This window comes from Apium graveolens, chromosome 4 (genome assembly GCF_009905375.1).
Source record: "Apium graveolens cultivar Ventura chromosome 4, ASM990537v1, whole genome shotgun sequence".
Classification (NCBI taxonomy): Eukaryota; Viridiplantae; Streptophyta; class Magnoliopsida; order Apiales; family Apiaceae; genus Apium; species Apium graveolens.
Window position 1 is genome coordinate 23,667,600 of NC_133650.1, and position 17,175 is coordinate 23,684,774.

At 36.0% G+C, this 17,175-nt stretch overlaps 1 pseudogene; it reads left to right on the forward strand.

Annotated features, from left to right (window-relative positions):
• LOC141716701 (beta-glucosidase 44-like) overlaps positions 1-5,877 on the forward strand; it is a 237,984-nt pseudogene extending 232,107 nt beyond the window's left edge.
• Positions 5,878-17,175: the final 11,298 nt, after the last annotated feature.

The following is a 17,175-nucleotide window of genomic DNA, read 5'->3' on the forward strand; positions in this document are numbered from 1 at the left end:
CGAGCTATCGTAATGAGTGATCGTTCTGGGAACGAGAGTTGAGAATCTAATTAAGGTTTTGGTTTTGATTGTAGATTCGGAGCGTGAGGGCATTCGGTTAGGAAAGGGAAAGGTATACTAGGTGGCAGCAGTTCAACCTTCAGGAAAGCGAATTCAGGCAAGTAACTCTAATTACTTGTGTAAATGGTTATAGAGAGGATATTGTTTATGCCATGTAGAGTATTGTACTGTTAAAAGAATGAACCCCTGTTACTAATTTGAGATACCCTCTCTTTGATCTTGTAAAACTGTTATTGATAAGCTTATTGATTCAACCCTTTGGTAAACTATCTTCCTGTTCAAATTATTTGTCATTTCATGAACTATTATAAACCCTATAAGTACCTTTACAAATCCTTTGTAATGATGCTACTTTCCTTGATCACCATATTCCCTATTGATCCTCGAAATAATTTTGATTCTTCTAACTTAAGTACCTTGTTATCATTGATTCAAGATCCATAGAATTGCACCTTCTTATCCTTGATTCATTTCCTTAACTTTGATTTCTTGAAATTGAATCTAAGAATGAGTTTCGACTTGAAAGAGTCCGAATGATTTCATATTCTTGGTAATGATAAAATGAATTTAGAAAACCTATTTTCCAACTCAAGGTTTTCCAAACGAATTCCTGATGGATTGGATTGGGACGTAAGAGGCTAGTGGGACTAGTCCAGTCGTGTTAAGAGGCTAGCGGGGCTAGTCCAGTTTAAGGCTGAAATTATGCCATTTGGTACCCTAAAGACCGGATGGAGGTCGATACGGGCTGATCACCCGTATTATAATAAAATGAAAGATAAAGTGGCCAATCAAGGGTTCCATATTGATTTTAAAAAGGAATTGAAATTTCCTACTCAGTAATTGATTCTTTGAAAATGAAAATGGTTTATATTGCTTTGAAAAGAGTTGATTGTGATATTGTGAAGCTTATAGTTCATGAACCCTGATTTTAATTCTGTTGATCATGCAATTGATTCCATATAATGAAAAGATTGTCGCTTTCCATTTGAAAGATCTATTCTGATCCTTTAATATTTTGAGGTGAATGTCGGCTTTCCCCCTATTTTGAGCCTTGTTCCTTGAAAGCCCAAAAATTTCCTTCATAACCCTTTCATAACCCGAAAGATATAAATTTTCCACATAGATCTGATAAAGTAGAATGCCCTGAGATTGATAAAGTATATTGTGGGTTTTATATTATAGAACTGCTTTATAGTTACTTGCTGAGTTTTATACTCATATGTTTTGTTTTAATCTAACCATGGCAGTTAAGCAAGAAGATGGCCAGGCTTAGGCACACTGCTCGTAAGAGCATACCTGGTGGTCCCTATCGTGTTGAGGGCTTCTGGTTGCCAGAGCAGGTAGTAGTGTGTTTGAGAGAGCAAGCGCTTAGCCAGAGAGTTGTAAAGATACAATGGGTTATCTGTCGGTTCCAAGCCGGGATCGACTATGTATATTTGATTTTAATTTGGGGTTTTAAGTTATATTTTATGATTGGTAGTTGTAATCTTGTTTCATACTTTATCCTGTTTAATCCTGTTAATAGGTAATCGGGGTTTATGCTTATATAATTAGTAGATTAGAGGTGTGTGGGTCCTCATTTCCTAATTCCGAGATTGAGGGCATCACGTGCAATCTACTCAAGTCAGGCATCCTCCACCCCCAGCAACCGACGACCCTGATCTAGAGGTACCAACCCCTAAACCATACATTTGGGCTATATATACCCCCAGAGATGAAGGGTTTAGGGGTTAGACATATTTCATTACACACACTCTCATATACACAACTTATACACACACAACCGCTTAAGTCCTCTCTATCTTTATCTTCCCAAACCAGACTCTTATTCTTACACCGGAGGCGTCGCGGGGACAAAATTCCCCTCCGATGTTTTGCAGATACCCAACAACAGCAACACCTCATTCACACCTAGAAGATCCAGGAACGGCATTGGAAGGAGCCGCCCCGCTCACCGGTATTATCATATAATGGAAGATATTGATCTCATGACGAATCTAAACTTTGATGCCTACCGATTTTCCATATCATGGTCCAGGATTTTCCAAAGTAATGATGTTCTTATTAATTTAATATCAAGAACATATGATGCTTACTGTATTCTAAACATATATTCCATATATTCACTTACTATTATTGTTTGAACTCTCAATTTAGATGGAACTGGGAAAGGGAACAACAAGGGAGTTGCTTACTACAACAGGCTGATAAATTACATACTCAAAAGAGGTACTTAATTCGTAAACAAATCAGTGGGTTTGCTGAAATAAAATTTGACTTGTGAGAGTTCTGAAATACAGTCGGAAACTATAATAATTCTTATATGAGCAATCACAATTTATTTATTGTTTTGCAGGAATAACCCCATATGCTAATCTTAATCACTACGATCTTCCTCGAGCACTTCAAGACAAGTACAACGGATGGTTAGGCCGCCAAGTGGTGTAAGTATAATGGGAAGAAACAATATTAATATTGTATAGCATCTTTCCAACATTAAACTATGTTGATTTTTTATACTTTGCTTATATAAATCTAGAATGAATGATTTTGCTGATTATGCGGATTTCTGTTTCAAGACATTTGGAGATAGAGTAAAGAACTGGATGACATTCAATGAACCTAGAGTCGTAGCTGCTCTTGGATATGACACCGGTTTTTTTGCACCAGGAAGATGTTCTAAAACATATGGAAACTGCACTTCTGGAAATTCTGCAACAGAGCCTTATATTGTAGCACACAATTTGATTTTATGGCATGCCTCTGCTGTTCAAAGATACCGTACAAAGTATCAAGTAAGATCTACAGTTTTTGTATTTTTTTTTTGCAGCTCATATGCTTGTATGTTGTTCATGTTGGAAAAATAATCTTAAACTTGTTTTGATTGTTTTATTTATTTAATTATTAGATGTTTTAGATATTTAGCTATAGATTAATTATCAGAGAAAAATATTATTTTAGAATTATTTAGTAGTGGGGTAGTGGAGTTGTGGAGTAAATTATGGACATGTAATTTACCCATTAATTAGTAGTGGTTAGTTTTGGTAGTAGTTAGTTTTAATATGTTTGTAAAGCTTATATAATGGCTAATTTACCTTGAGTTTTTAAAATAAGTAAAATAGCAGTCCAAGTTCTCTGTAAAATGTAGGTGTCTTCTTCGTCCATTTGGGATCTACAATTCTTTGCCAGATGCTCGTATCTTTTGCATTTGAAACATTGTAGCTTTCCTTTGTGCCAGCAGTCTTTTTCTTCATGACTCATCTTATGACAATGGTTGTATTGAACTTTGTTGCCTGTGCCTTTTGAGGATGAAGCTTTAGCTAATAGGAGTCCCTCATTTTTCCTTCCAATTTCTTCCTCCCTCATTGATCTCCTTTGGTCCACGACGTGAAGTAAATTGATCAATTCTGAAATAGTTAATTTCGAGAGATCTTTAGTATCTTCAAGTGAGGAAATTTTAGTTTCATATCTCTCGGGAAGAGTCACTAAAAGTTTGTCCACAACTCTTTGACTTGAGAAGTCTCCACCAAGTAATTTGATTTGGTTAACGATGGACATCAACCTACTCCCATATTCCTTGACGCCTTCATTACTTTTCATTCTCATCATCTCAAACTCTCTCTTGAGGTTCAGAATTTGCATCAGTTTGGCTAACCACTACTAATTAATGGGTAAATTACATGTCCATAATTTACTCCACAACTTCACTACTCCACTACTAAGTTGTTTGAACATGGCATCAGAGCTATATGTTCTAGGGCTTGTGAGACTCTTATAAAAATACATACATTTATATATATGTATATATTAAGTATTTATCTGTGATTTACAATGGCATCAAAAAAAAATCTCCATCTATATTGAATGAGGTATCAAGATGAAAGCATTCTTGATAGAGAAGCATGGGAAAAAGAAAGAGAAGCAAGAACAAAAATTAAGGAGGAACATGAGCGGTGAAAATAATGAGAAAGATATCATGGCACAAGAGGCCATGAAAGAAATTTTATTTTAGAAGTGTGGGTGAGAAGTGCACCCTAGAGAAGTACTCCAAAATTGTTTTTGATGAGAAGTGCATCAAACTTGATAGTGGTGAGAAGTGCATCACAAAATGAAGAGATGGTGGTGAGAAGTGCATCATAAAATGAAGAGAAGTGCTTCATAAGTTTAAGATTATGGGGGTGAATGTTGGAAAAATAATCTTAAACTTGTTTTAATTATTTTATTTATTTAATTATTAGATGTTTTAGATATTTAGCAATAGATTAATTATTAGAGAAAAATATTATTTTAGAATTGTTTAATAGTGGGGTAGTGGAGTTGTGGAGTAAATTATGGACATGTAATTTACCCATTAATTAGTAGTGGTTAGTTTTGGTAGTAGTTAGTTTTAATATGTTTGTAAAGCCTATATAATGGCTAATTTAACTTGAGTTTTTAAAATAAGTAAAATAGCAGTACAAGTTCTCTGCAAAATGTAGGTGTCTTCTTTTTTTCTCTAAGTTTTTCCAACAGTTCAGAAAGTACAATTATGTGGTTATAATTCGATAAAATAATGAACAAGATGGTTAAAAGAGATTTTTTTAATGTGTTTCAGAAGATACAGAAGGGAAGAATTGGAATTCTTTTGGATTTTGTATGGTATGAACCTCTTACAGATCAAAGGCTGATAATCTTGCAGTTCAAAGAGCAAGAGACTTTCATGTTGGATGGTAAGAATTTAGATCATTCCAGTTCATATCACCCTCTTAAGTCTTGACACGTTACGTCTAAGCATATTGAGCCGCTGCCCATCCAAGCATTGAATTGACTTTCGTTCGTATAACTATTCGAAGCATTGTATTAATAATCTTTTAGTACTAAAGAATGTTCATGATTCGATATATGTACAGGTTTCTGCATCCCATTGTATATGGGGAGTATCCGAAAACCATGCAAAATGTTCTTGAAAAAAGACTTCCCAAATTCACAAAAGAAGAGGTGGATATGGTAAAGGGATCTTTTGATGTTGTAAGCATAAACCAATATACTGCTTACTATATATACAACCCAAATCCAGCAAACAAACCGAAAGAACTTAGATACCAGCAGGACTGGAATGCTGGATTTGCTTGTGAGATAATAGTTTTCTTCACTTGTACAATATAGGAGTCTTTGTTTATCGTCTTTATATTGCATATAACCAAATTCTAATGCCTTAAAATCATGATTATTTCTGCAGATGCACGTCACGGTGTGCCTATTGGCCCAACTGTAAGTTTATCAGAATTTGTTATTCTATAAAAACAGAAAAATGAAGTATAATTTGAAGTTGGTCAATTCTCCAGGCATATTCTGAATGGCTCTACAAGGTACATGGGGTTTATACAAAGTAATTACCTATGTTAGAGAAAGATATGGAAACCCAACTATGATTCTTGCTGAAAATGGTATGTACTGTATATGTAGTTCTTAAAATTGTATTTAGTAAATCATAGTACTCCATACATATAATGCGAGCGATACAAAACAAATTTTTAGTGATACAATCTTGTTTCATGTAGGCATGGATGATCCTGGAAAAATGACTATACCTGAGGCATTGCATGACAAGTCAAGAATGAATACTATAAGGCCTACTTGAACGAACTGAAGAAGACAGCAGATGAAGGAGCCAATATGCAAGGCTACTTTGCATGGTCATAGCTCGATAACTTTGAATGGAGATTAGACTATACTTCAAGGTTTGGCATTGTTTACGTCAATTTCAAGACCCTTAAGCGAACACCTAAGATGTCAGCTCATTGGTTCCAGAAGATGCTTAGTCGAAAGAAAGAGTAAACGCCACTAGACCAACAGACACTTTCCACTTGATGGTTAGTTAATGGAAAGATGCAGCGGTCTTAAGTTACTGGACACTGTAGTCTAATATTAATAAAGGCTTTAAGAAGCTACGTGTCAAGCCCATCTTGGTATTTGGGCCCAGATTGAGAGTCAGGCCCAATAAGGCATTTAGGCCCCTCTAAGTCTCTCTAGTTGCCTATATATATGAGGAAACCCCTCTCTTATAAGAGGTTGTCAATAATAATACTAGGCTTAGGACCAACAGTGGCGCTAGAAGGAGGGGATCTCCGGTGGTTCAATGGAAAACAAAGACTCACATCACTGAGAAATACCAGTACAACAAGTTGAAGCTCAAGCTCCAACTACTAAGGAAGTTAAGAGTGTACTACACAAAGCAGATCTGAGTCAGAAAGCAATAGTACAACCCAAAGTATTGGTGTTCAATCAGGAAGATGATGTTTCTATTGAAAGGCCAACTCAATCAGATCCTGTTGATCAGTAAAAATGACCGAAAGGCCGTGACAGAACCCTCATCGAGGCGTCTACCGGATAGAAAGTTTTGTCCAGTGATATGCGCTTGCTTCTCAAAAAAAAATAGCGGAACAAAGGTAAAGACGCTGTTGAAGATAAGGACATGGTAGATCCAGAGGAAGGCAATGCAGAACTAAAATTGCTCGAGAGAGAACGAAGGTTAATAACGGAGAAAATAAGACGTAAAAAGGAGATTATATGCTTGCATCACGAGTTCTCTGAGGTGTCTAAAGATTGCGAATCTTTAGAATATCAAACAGAGGAATATGATTCTACATGGCTCCCATCCAAACAGACAACATTCTCTGAGTATAAAGAGTCCGCAGGCTCATACCATTCGAAAAGAAAACAAGTAAAGATAAAGGACGCTGAATTCTCCTAGGAAGAAAAAAGCAAAGACACAAGTTTGAAGCGTCGTCAAACCTCAAAGCTCTCAACGTTAGCAGACGATCTGACTCTGATAAAAAACTATATTCAAACTCAGAGTGGAGGCATCGAAGTAACCTCAGAGAGTCCATTATCCTCAAAAATCGAAAACGCCAAAATAAACAGAGAGTTATAAGTCCCTTCCATCGAGTTTTTTGATGGATCTACAGACCCATCATACTTCATTAATTTATTTGATGGAAGAATGAACTTCTTCGGACAATCAGAGATCACTCGATGCAGATTCTTCTTTACCTGCCTCAAGGGAACAGCTTTAAATTGGTTTAATAACCTCCAACCGTGATCTATTGATTCATGGTCTATTCTAAATAGCAAGTTCCGAACTCTCTTTTCGAGCAACAAACGAGGAGGGAGATAACAACATCTCTTATATCCGTGTATCAACGATCTAACGAGGACCTACAAGCCTACCTCACTCGGTTCCGAGCCCATATTACAGAAATCACGGACCTTGCTGATCCACTAGCCGTAAATTATCTCATTGCAGGCATCGATAGGTCTCATTACAACCAACTTCTTGAAGAATTATTCGAGAAAGAACCTAAAGCATTGCAATCAACAATAAAAATTATTGAACACATGCTAACTCTCCAAGAGGCTGTCAGAAGCATACCACACTCTCGGTCACCAAGACCCTGGTATAATCGAAGTCCGCGAAAATATCGCGATTATGACATAAGAGAACTCAAAGGCCACCAACAACAAGAGAGGCCTTGAGGCTCACGACCATCTCAATCTTTTCCAACACCTCCCAGCTATAAGAGACCTCGAGATCGTGTTCCCGAGGATTTTACACATCGCGAGAGCAGACAATCGTCTACCAAGTCAAAAGACTACCAAGAGCCTGTAAAGCTGAATACAGATAAAGCAATAATTTTAGCTGTTCTCAAAACAGATCCTTCCTATAGACCTCCGAGGCCTATGAACCCCAACAGACCGCCAAACAGCAAGTACTGTGACTATCATGAAGACACAGTGCCTGAGATAAAAAGATGCTTCCAACTAACAAACCTCATCGAAGAAAAGGTTCGGCAAGGACATTTAACCCATTATGTTGAAAACTTCCAACCCCATAGAACCCAGCATCATGATTCAGATAGAATTATAGATGTCATCTTAGGAGGATATTCAGTCGGAGGATTCTCAAACAACTCCAAGAAGTTATATGCTCGAGATGTTTGTAGAATTGAGTCCAAGAGACCTCGAAGGAATCCTAATCCAATAATTTCATTTTCAGACGAGGACTACACATATGACATCATTGAGGACCACCCAAGACGTACTGGTCATAACAACTAAAATCAGTACAAACACAGTTATGAAAATCTTAGTGGACAATGGAAGCTCCATAGATATCCTATACTACAGTGCGTATTCCAGAATGGAGCTAGGGGATAGGAAGCTTGACAAAGCCAAGGGTACTCCCCTATACGGATTTACAGGAAATAAAGTCAAACTCGTGGGGGTCATAGACCTTCCTGTTCTTTTTGGTTCACCACCATGCCAAATTTGTCGAGTGGTTAAGTTTCATGTGGTCAATGCAATCTCAAGCTTCAATGCTATTATAGGCCGAACTACTATTGGTTCACTTCGAGCGATTAAGTTCCATGTGGTCAATGCAATATCAAGCTTTAATGCTATTATAGGCCGAACTACTATTAGTCAACTTCGAGCGATTACCTCCATTGCCCACCTAAAAATGAAGTTCCCAACAAAATTTGGAGTAGGTGAGGTGTGTGGCGACCAGCGAACTTCTTGACAATGCTACATAGGAAATTCCACCCCAAAGAAGCGTAATCTGCCAAATACTGAGGTAAACCAGATAATATAAGTGGATGCAAGGGAAATAATTGAGATACCAAAACCAACAAACTACGAGCCAAACGAAGACTTAGAGGAGATCGAGCTCTACGAGGACTCCACAGGGAAAACGGTCCAAATTGGGGCAAACTTACCTGCCCTCGCCAAAGAACAACCGATAGCTACACTTCGTCGCTTCGTAGACATCTTTGCTTAGGACTCCAAAGACATGCCAGGGATCCCCAAAGAGCTAGCACTGCATCGGATCAACATCGCTTTAGGAGCTCGCCCCGTCAAGCAAAAGAAAAGAATTTTTCCCTCAGAAAAGCAAGAGGCCATAGACACTACTCGCGGCTGGTTTCATTAAGGAGGTACAATTTCTGAAATGGATTGCCAATGCAGTTTTGGTCAAGAAAAGCAATGGTAAATGGCGAATGTGAGTCGATTACTCCGATCTCAATAGAGCATGCCCCAAAGACTTCTACCCCTTGCCTAACATTGACCAGCTCATCGATTTGACAACAGGTCACGAGATATTGTCTTTTATGGACGCGTTTGCGGGATATAACCAAATCAAGTTAGCTATGAAGGATCAAGACCACACAGCCTTCATAACTCATAGAGGTGTTTTCATATTTAAAGTCTTGCCTTTTGGACTTATCAATGCGGGAGCGACATTCCAAAAGATAATGGATACCATCTTTGCTTCACAAATTGGACGAAATTTGCAAATTTACGTCGATGACATGATTGTCATATCTATCAAAGCATCAAATCATATCGAAGACCTCGTTGAGACATTCACCAGGATCAGGGACCACAAAATGCGTCTGAACGCAACCAAATGTTCATTTGGCTTGCAGGATGGCAAGTTTCTAGGATATCTTCTAACAAATCGAGGGATCGAGGCAGATCCAGCCCAAATAAAGGCCATACAAGATCTACCGCCTCCCAAATCCCAAAAAGACCTCCAAAACCTTACGGGCTCAATCTCAGCTCTCAAACACTTCATTCCTCAATCATAAAAAGGTGCCTACCAATGTTTACTATCATAAAAAAGGCTTCGAAGTCATGCAAGTTAATTTGGAATGATGAGTGTGAGAAGAGCCTTCAAGGCATCAAACACTTCTTAGCCTCGCCACCCATCTTAACCAAGGCCACACCTTGAGAACCACTTAAATTTTACTTGTCAGCATTGGACGCCACAGTTGCCTCTGTTCTCGTCAAAGAAAAGGCCTCAGAGCAACGACTGGTTTATTACGTAAGCCATACATTGAAAGATGCTAAGACAAGATATTCAAAAATAAAAAAACTCATCTTCGCTCTCATATTTCAAGCAGAAAACTCCAACATTACTTCCAAGGTCGATTGATTAGTGTAATGACTAACCTGTTAGTGTTTGTGCCCTAGAGACAACACTATGATGTTTTAGTTAAAGATATTTGGATTATTAATATTTATGTTTTATCGATTATTCCCTTTATAATTTATTAATTCTTAATTTACTGCGATATAAATGTTAGATTAATAAATGTCTCTGGAATATGATATGCAATTCTATATCTCTAAGTACGTGACTTAGAAATGAGATTACGAGAATAGTATCAATATTCCTAAAGGTCCCTAGTCGAATATTATTATTAAGGGTAAAAAATAATGCATTAAGACTAGTGTGTTTGTTGACTGATGATCACATCTCATTGATCATAGGTATAGTGATACTAAAGTCAAAGACACATGCAGATGTACATGTACATGGTGCTGGACATACCCGATGTGAGATTCTAAATGTCTGTTATGTCATAAGTAATTCTCACATTGATAATGATGTAATGGTCCTTAGACCCGAAGTCTTTATATTTCTATACGAAAATTAATATACATTGATTCCATTAAAAGTTATCCTTGATCGGGTAACGATAAAAGAGGACATTGGGTACATTATAAATCGTATGAGAAATATGAATGATCTAGAAGGGATTTAACCCTCCTATTTTAGGAGTGATATTATTGTCCTCTTGTGTAAGCTAGACTACGAAATGCGTAGCCACGCTCAAATGTTGATTTGATGTGATAGTCTACTCATTGATCAAGGAAAACTGGATTAAACATTGATGAGGATGACACATCACATGCCTCTAGTTTAATCTATAATGCGTGATTAAAGGGATTATATTACATTGTACATTATTCACGAAAGGTTTAATCGATCACCGATTTAATTATTATTACTTGGGTAGCAATGATGTATTACTAGATGCCGCTCATTGTTTACGATTTTAAATTAGATTTAAAATTCGTTGTCAATGTAATAATAACCTATAGGGTCACACACAAAGAATGCTTGAAGGATTATTTAATTTAAATTGGATTTAAATTAAATTAAAGTAATTTGAATTATTTATTATATTAATTAAGTTTGACTTAATTAATTAGATAAATAATGATATTCAAATTTACTAATATTAATTATAAAATTTATTTGTTAAATAATTAAGCGAGACTTAATTATATTATACAAATATGAATTTCTAATTAATAATAACTCCTAATTAGTTAAGAGTTATAATTCATTTTTCTACTCTTTATATAATATTTCTTGTGTGGCTGATATTTTGGTGTGCTAGACATTTACTAAAACCCTAGCCACCAAGGGAGAAGATGGAGAGAGCAAGAAGAAATGAGTTTGTGCTACTACACATTCAATCCTCGAGTTCAAGCATTCGTGTGGATACCGATATAGCGTAGATCGCGAGAGCAGGATGCGTGGTGATTGAACAAGCTTTGGATCTCCATTAGTCAACCAATTGGTTAAGCTTCTTAAGTTAAACAATCCGATCTACGAATTAAATATATGTTTTTCGCTTGGATCCGGCGGTGGGTTTCGAAAATTCTGATTTTTTACGTTTTTAATTACTGTTTCTGTTGCGTTTATGTGCTCGAAACCGAACAATGGCATTAGAGCTACATGCGAAAAGTGTTTAATTCATTTATGTGTTTACTGGTTTTATGATGATAACATGTATACAATATTCCATGACTGTTATGTATGCGATTTTGTATGTTTTACATGTTGTTAAATTTATATATGTGTATGTATATATATGTTTTGAATATATGATATTCATGAGAGTTGTATAATCATATGATGATTATATAATCTGTATATATATTGATATATATATATATGTTTTGTGTTTGTTCTTATTATAAAAATCGTATTTGATACGATTCTGAATCGGATGAAGCAGATTTGCTAAAATCTGTGTCTGGTGTCCGATTTTAGCGAACCAATACGCTATTTCATATGGAATCGAGCGTCTGAACGTATATTGATCTATAAGGCGTTTGACGTCATTTAGGCTGTAACACCCCCAAATCCGGGGTCGGGGATCCGGATTGTCACGAGTTTCATTTCCATTAATAACACTCAATATTTATAAATAACCAACTACTGCGTATTGTGACCCCACAATATACACACAGACCACAAGTTATAGTCTCAGAGATGAATACCAAAAATAACACAAGTCATTTTATTCCACAATTATTAACAATTACACCTTAAAAGGGTTTCTAAATAAATTTACATATTCTTTGCCATTATGAAAATTCATAATATACATAAGTATGGTACATCAACAGTTGAAAACCTAGCCTATTGGTAGTTCCCACCTCAGCTACAGTGGCATCAACGCCTACAGGAAACTGCGGAACATTTCCATCCGCTCACGAATTGGGAGCTTGGTCCTGTTCATCTTGTCTATATATTGTTGTGTGATGAAAGAAGAAACAAGGGTGAGCAACAAGCCCACCAAAATAATATGTATTATAATTAAAAATATATGAGCATTCTCATAGTACTCATGAAAGTCTTGGTCAAGAAGAAATGAACCAAGTTGATAACGTAACGTGACCAAGTCACAAAATATTCAGTATATATATACATATATACTTTTCAAAATATTTGAAGTCCTCTTCCAAGCATAATATACACAGAGTTCCGGTTTATAACTGTATAAAAATATCATTGCAAGGTGAACTCATATATCTAACCTTGTCTCAACATTTTTCTGAAAATCTTTGTCATGCATAAGATAATCATTAACCAGATATAAGTTGAAAAGATGAAGTTACAAGATACTCCAATATACTTATATATTTTCCGAATACTACTTGAACTACCACCGTTCAAGGTATAATCAGTTTCAAAAGTTCATCACATAGAAGAGACTACAAGTAAAGACTTGAATAGATTCAATGTTCGAAATATCATTATAAATAATGAAGTTAGAGATACTTCATTAAGTCCTGATATATATATACACCTATATATATTCATTTCATACACTCCTTGAAAACCTCTGTTATGAAAATTATAAACAGAGTTGCAATATCCAATGAATTTGGAAAGGAGAAAACCTTGGCATAAACCTGATATCTTGCTGATCAGGAAAAGATACCAATAAGTAACCTTTTCTACTAGTAGATGGACGAATTCCCCACTGGTCATCACCCTGGCCGCATTAGGACCTATGCTGGACTGCCACTCAGCCCACTTACGCATTGATGGACTCCCACTGAGCCACTTACACTTTCATGGACGCCCACTGAGCCCATGTTGCTTATGCCGACTCAAATAGATGGACTTACTTCCCAAACGTTGGGCAAGTAATCAAAATGTTTTCTCAAAACAGAAACCTCGTTGTGAATATAAAATACACCACAGAGCCAGATCCCTCAGATTTTTAAGCGAGTATTTAAATCCCCTTCGAAAGGAAGATCTTAAATTTGAAAACGAGTTTTGGGATCCGCTCTAACTTTTAAAATCATTTTGAAGACTCGAAAACATTTTTAAGAATGTTTGGAGTAATGCTGATTTAATTAAATAAATCAGTCCCGATATGTTGGAGAATATTTGAATATTATTATTTAAATAATATTCCCATAAAAGATAATCTTTATAAAAATAACTGAAGTAGAAGTTTTAAAAACTCATACTTGAAACGAATAATAAATAACAAAAGATATACTTATACGAAAGTACGATCTTTATTTGAATAATCGAAAATAAGTTTGATTATCGAACCATTATTTTTTAATAAAATAAAGAATATTATTTAATAAAAGAAGCGGAGTCATAAGCCCTCAAATGAATATTCAAAATAATATTCATTAAATAAAATAAAGTTATCAAATAAACCTTATTCGATTAATAGTTTTGAAAACTATATATATATATATATATTATACTCGGGAACATCGATTCCCGGTTTAGAAAATTTACACCTATGGGTCTCCTATACTAAGGGTATACGCAACTACTGCTTATCTCTAGCATAGGTATTATGCAAATTATAAGCATTTGAATCAACAATTAGATATCAAGATTACGAAACAGGCATGCATATATACCATATCAGCATGTTCCAATATATCACAAGATTTGCTAATAACAATAATGCACTTATCACAAGATAATGCATATACATATATACATCACAACAACAATATAACGGGTAGAAAACTTTCCTGAGCGACTGGGGGTGGTAAAAGGCCTGGGGCGAATCTGGTAACCTATAAACAACATATAAGTTGGAATTAAACCAAAGTCGCTTAAGGATCTAGACTTTAACCAGTCGCTTTTGCGGCTAACGATTCACTTAAGTCGCTCGAGTACCCTCAGCTCCACCATTTTTAATAAATTAACCATTAAGAATTTTAAGGAGATTCTTTCCCGAGTACTCTACCAACTGCCTAATCCACTTTACATAATTTTTTCATACTCCAATTAGTCATTTAAGGGCCTTAAACAAGGTTTCAAAGTTAAACGAGGGGTAAAGGTTCGTTCGCGAAACACCGTAACTTAAAACGGTCGTTTCTCCTAAACCGTAAATCGGATCTAAGCGAACCACATACCAAAACGAAGCTTACGACATGATCTAGCTAAACATGGCAAAGTTACAGATTGGTCAGTGAGTTATCTGGTCCGAGATTCATGTACAACAGTCTAAGGAAAACGGGCATTATGCCGGCTATGTTTACGAGTTTTTCAAGTTTCTCACTACACCAAAACCTCACCAAACAACCCACAATTATTAACACATCAAAACCTCAACTAATTAATAATATACCAGTCCTTATTCTCCAGATTCTTCATCTCAACCAACCACAATCAAGTTCTATTAACTATAACAAGATTCATTCACCATATCACTCCGAATTCAAATCAAACTACTAATAATCAAAGATCATGCTTGTCATTTAGAAAACCAACCATCAAACTCACTAATAATCAAATTAAAGGCTATGGTTTGAAGTTTATACCTTCCTTGGGAGGTGCTAAGTTGCTAGGAAGCCTTAGGGAGCCTCCTACAAGCTTGATATTTCCAAAGAAATCAAGAACACAAAGTTAGGCTTTGAAGTTTCTAAAAGACCGATTGAAAGAACTGTAAACATGAGGGTTTTACCATGCTTATCTGGATGAGACTTGTGAACAAGAGTTGTAGGCCATCTCAATAAATTTCCAATGAGCTATAGAACACAACATTTGAGTGAGTATTGAAGGAGATATGGCAGTTTGAAGTTGCTGCTCTGGTTTTGGCCGAGAGCAAGGGAAGAAAAAGTGAAGTAAAAATGTTTCTAGTTTGATTAAATGATTTGTGTGGTGTTTAGCTTGGTTACTTGTCAACTTGCACAAATATTTATTAAACATGCTTATATCACCTTCCTTATGTCATCAACTTGCCAAATGTCAATTCCCTAAGGCTTGATGATCTCATCTTGTGCTAATTCCTTGATTAGTGCTTAAAAACTTGGCTAATGACCGCTTATCTCTTATACGGTTCGCTTAACTTTCATTTTCGTTCGTCGTTTGAGGGATCATATCTGGGATCTTATTACTTGGGTTCCCTTAAACCTTTTACAATCTTTTATAATCCTTTTATGATCCTCTCTTATAATCCTTGAATTTAAATCCTTTTAATCATGTTACCTTATACTCAATTCTTTCGGTATCTGGTGGGTTTTCAGGAAAAATCAAAGTGTTCGAATTTTGATTCTGACGATCTTTACATACACTCATTTATATCAGTGAACACTTATACGGACTCCGAATTTTCATTAAAGAACTCCTATATAAGGTGGTCTGATAATATTCCACAATCAGCAAGGTTACTATTCATCAGGGTTTTAAAGCAAAATCACTATTCATAAAAAATTTCATTTAGTCCAAAATTTCAGGTCATTACAGTCTCCCCTCCTTAAAAGGATTCCGTCCCGGAATCTAAGAAAGTAGCCAAGGGTACTTCTCCAATATAACAATATCCAAATACTAGGTTGACTCTCCAACCTTCTGGTTCCATCATAATATTCACTTATTCTGTTCTATAATCTCTACCGGGTGCTCTATATAAGACAGTCCTTGTTGTACTTTCATATGTTTATTTTCTATCACATTCCTGGCATCCAGATTATACTTCCTTAACATTGATACGTGGAACACGTTATAAACTTGCTACATGTTTAGGGGTAGGGCTAGCTCATATGCTAACTTCCCAATACGTCTTAATATCTCCAAGGGTCCAATAAATCATGGACTTAAACTTTCCTTTCTTTCCAACCCTCGTCAATTCTTTTCAAGGGAATACTTTTAACAATACAAGGTTCCCTCCTTCATATTCTTTGTCCTTTCGAGTCAAATCAGCATACCTCTTCTGTCCATCCCGGGGTTGCTACCGGCCGTCCTCTAATTAGATCCACTATGTCTTTGGTCCTTTGGACCACTTCGGGTCTGAGCATCTTGCACTCTCCAACTTCATTCTGATACAAGGGAGATCAACAGTTTTTTTTGTACAAAGCCTCGTAAGGCGACATTCTGACACTGTCATATCATCTATCATCGTAAGAAAACTCAATCCGTGCTAAGTGATCATTCCAAATTTCTTTCAAGTCTATCGCAGAGACTCTCATTATATCATCTAGCTCTACAGCTTTTGCTTCTCAATACTCCTTCTTTTCTTGTTCGTAAGCGTTACTATCTTCCGTACATAATACTATTCTAGCTATACTTTTACTTGCTAGCATTCTATAACCTTTTAATAATTGCGTCAAACTTAGTATCACGAACGTGTTAGAATCAGAATACCACCGTACTGATACTACTTCATTTTCAACTGCTTTTATTTTCCAAAGTTTGATCAATCATATAGAAGTAAAGGAATTTATTGAGAGATCACTATGATCATGAACACTTGTTCTATTGCATAGTTAGTATAGAAGGTGGCCAGCCTTTAGTAGTTGACAAGCAATTAAACAATAGATAGTATCCTACTAGGCTTCTATCACATAGATAGATAGTCATTCGACAATACCTCCCCTTCTGGAAGGGTTGTTCTTCTCAACTTACATGAAATGAAAAGTAGAGAAAAGAACGAATTTAAGAGCAAAAATAATACTGCCATAAAATATCTGGGTTGGAATCTACCTCTGAACAATAGAGGTTTATCACAGGAGAAC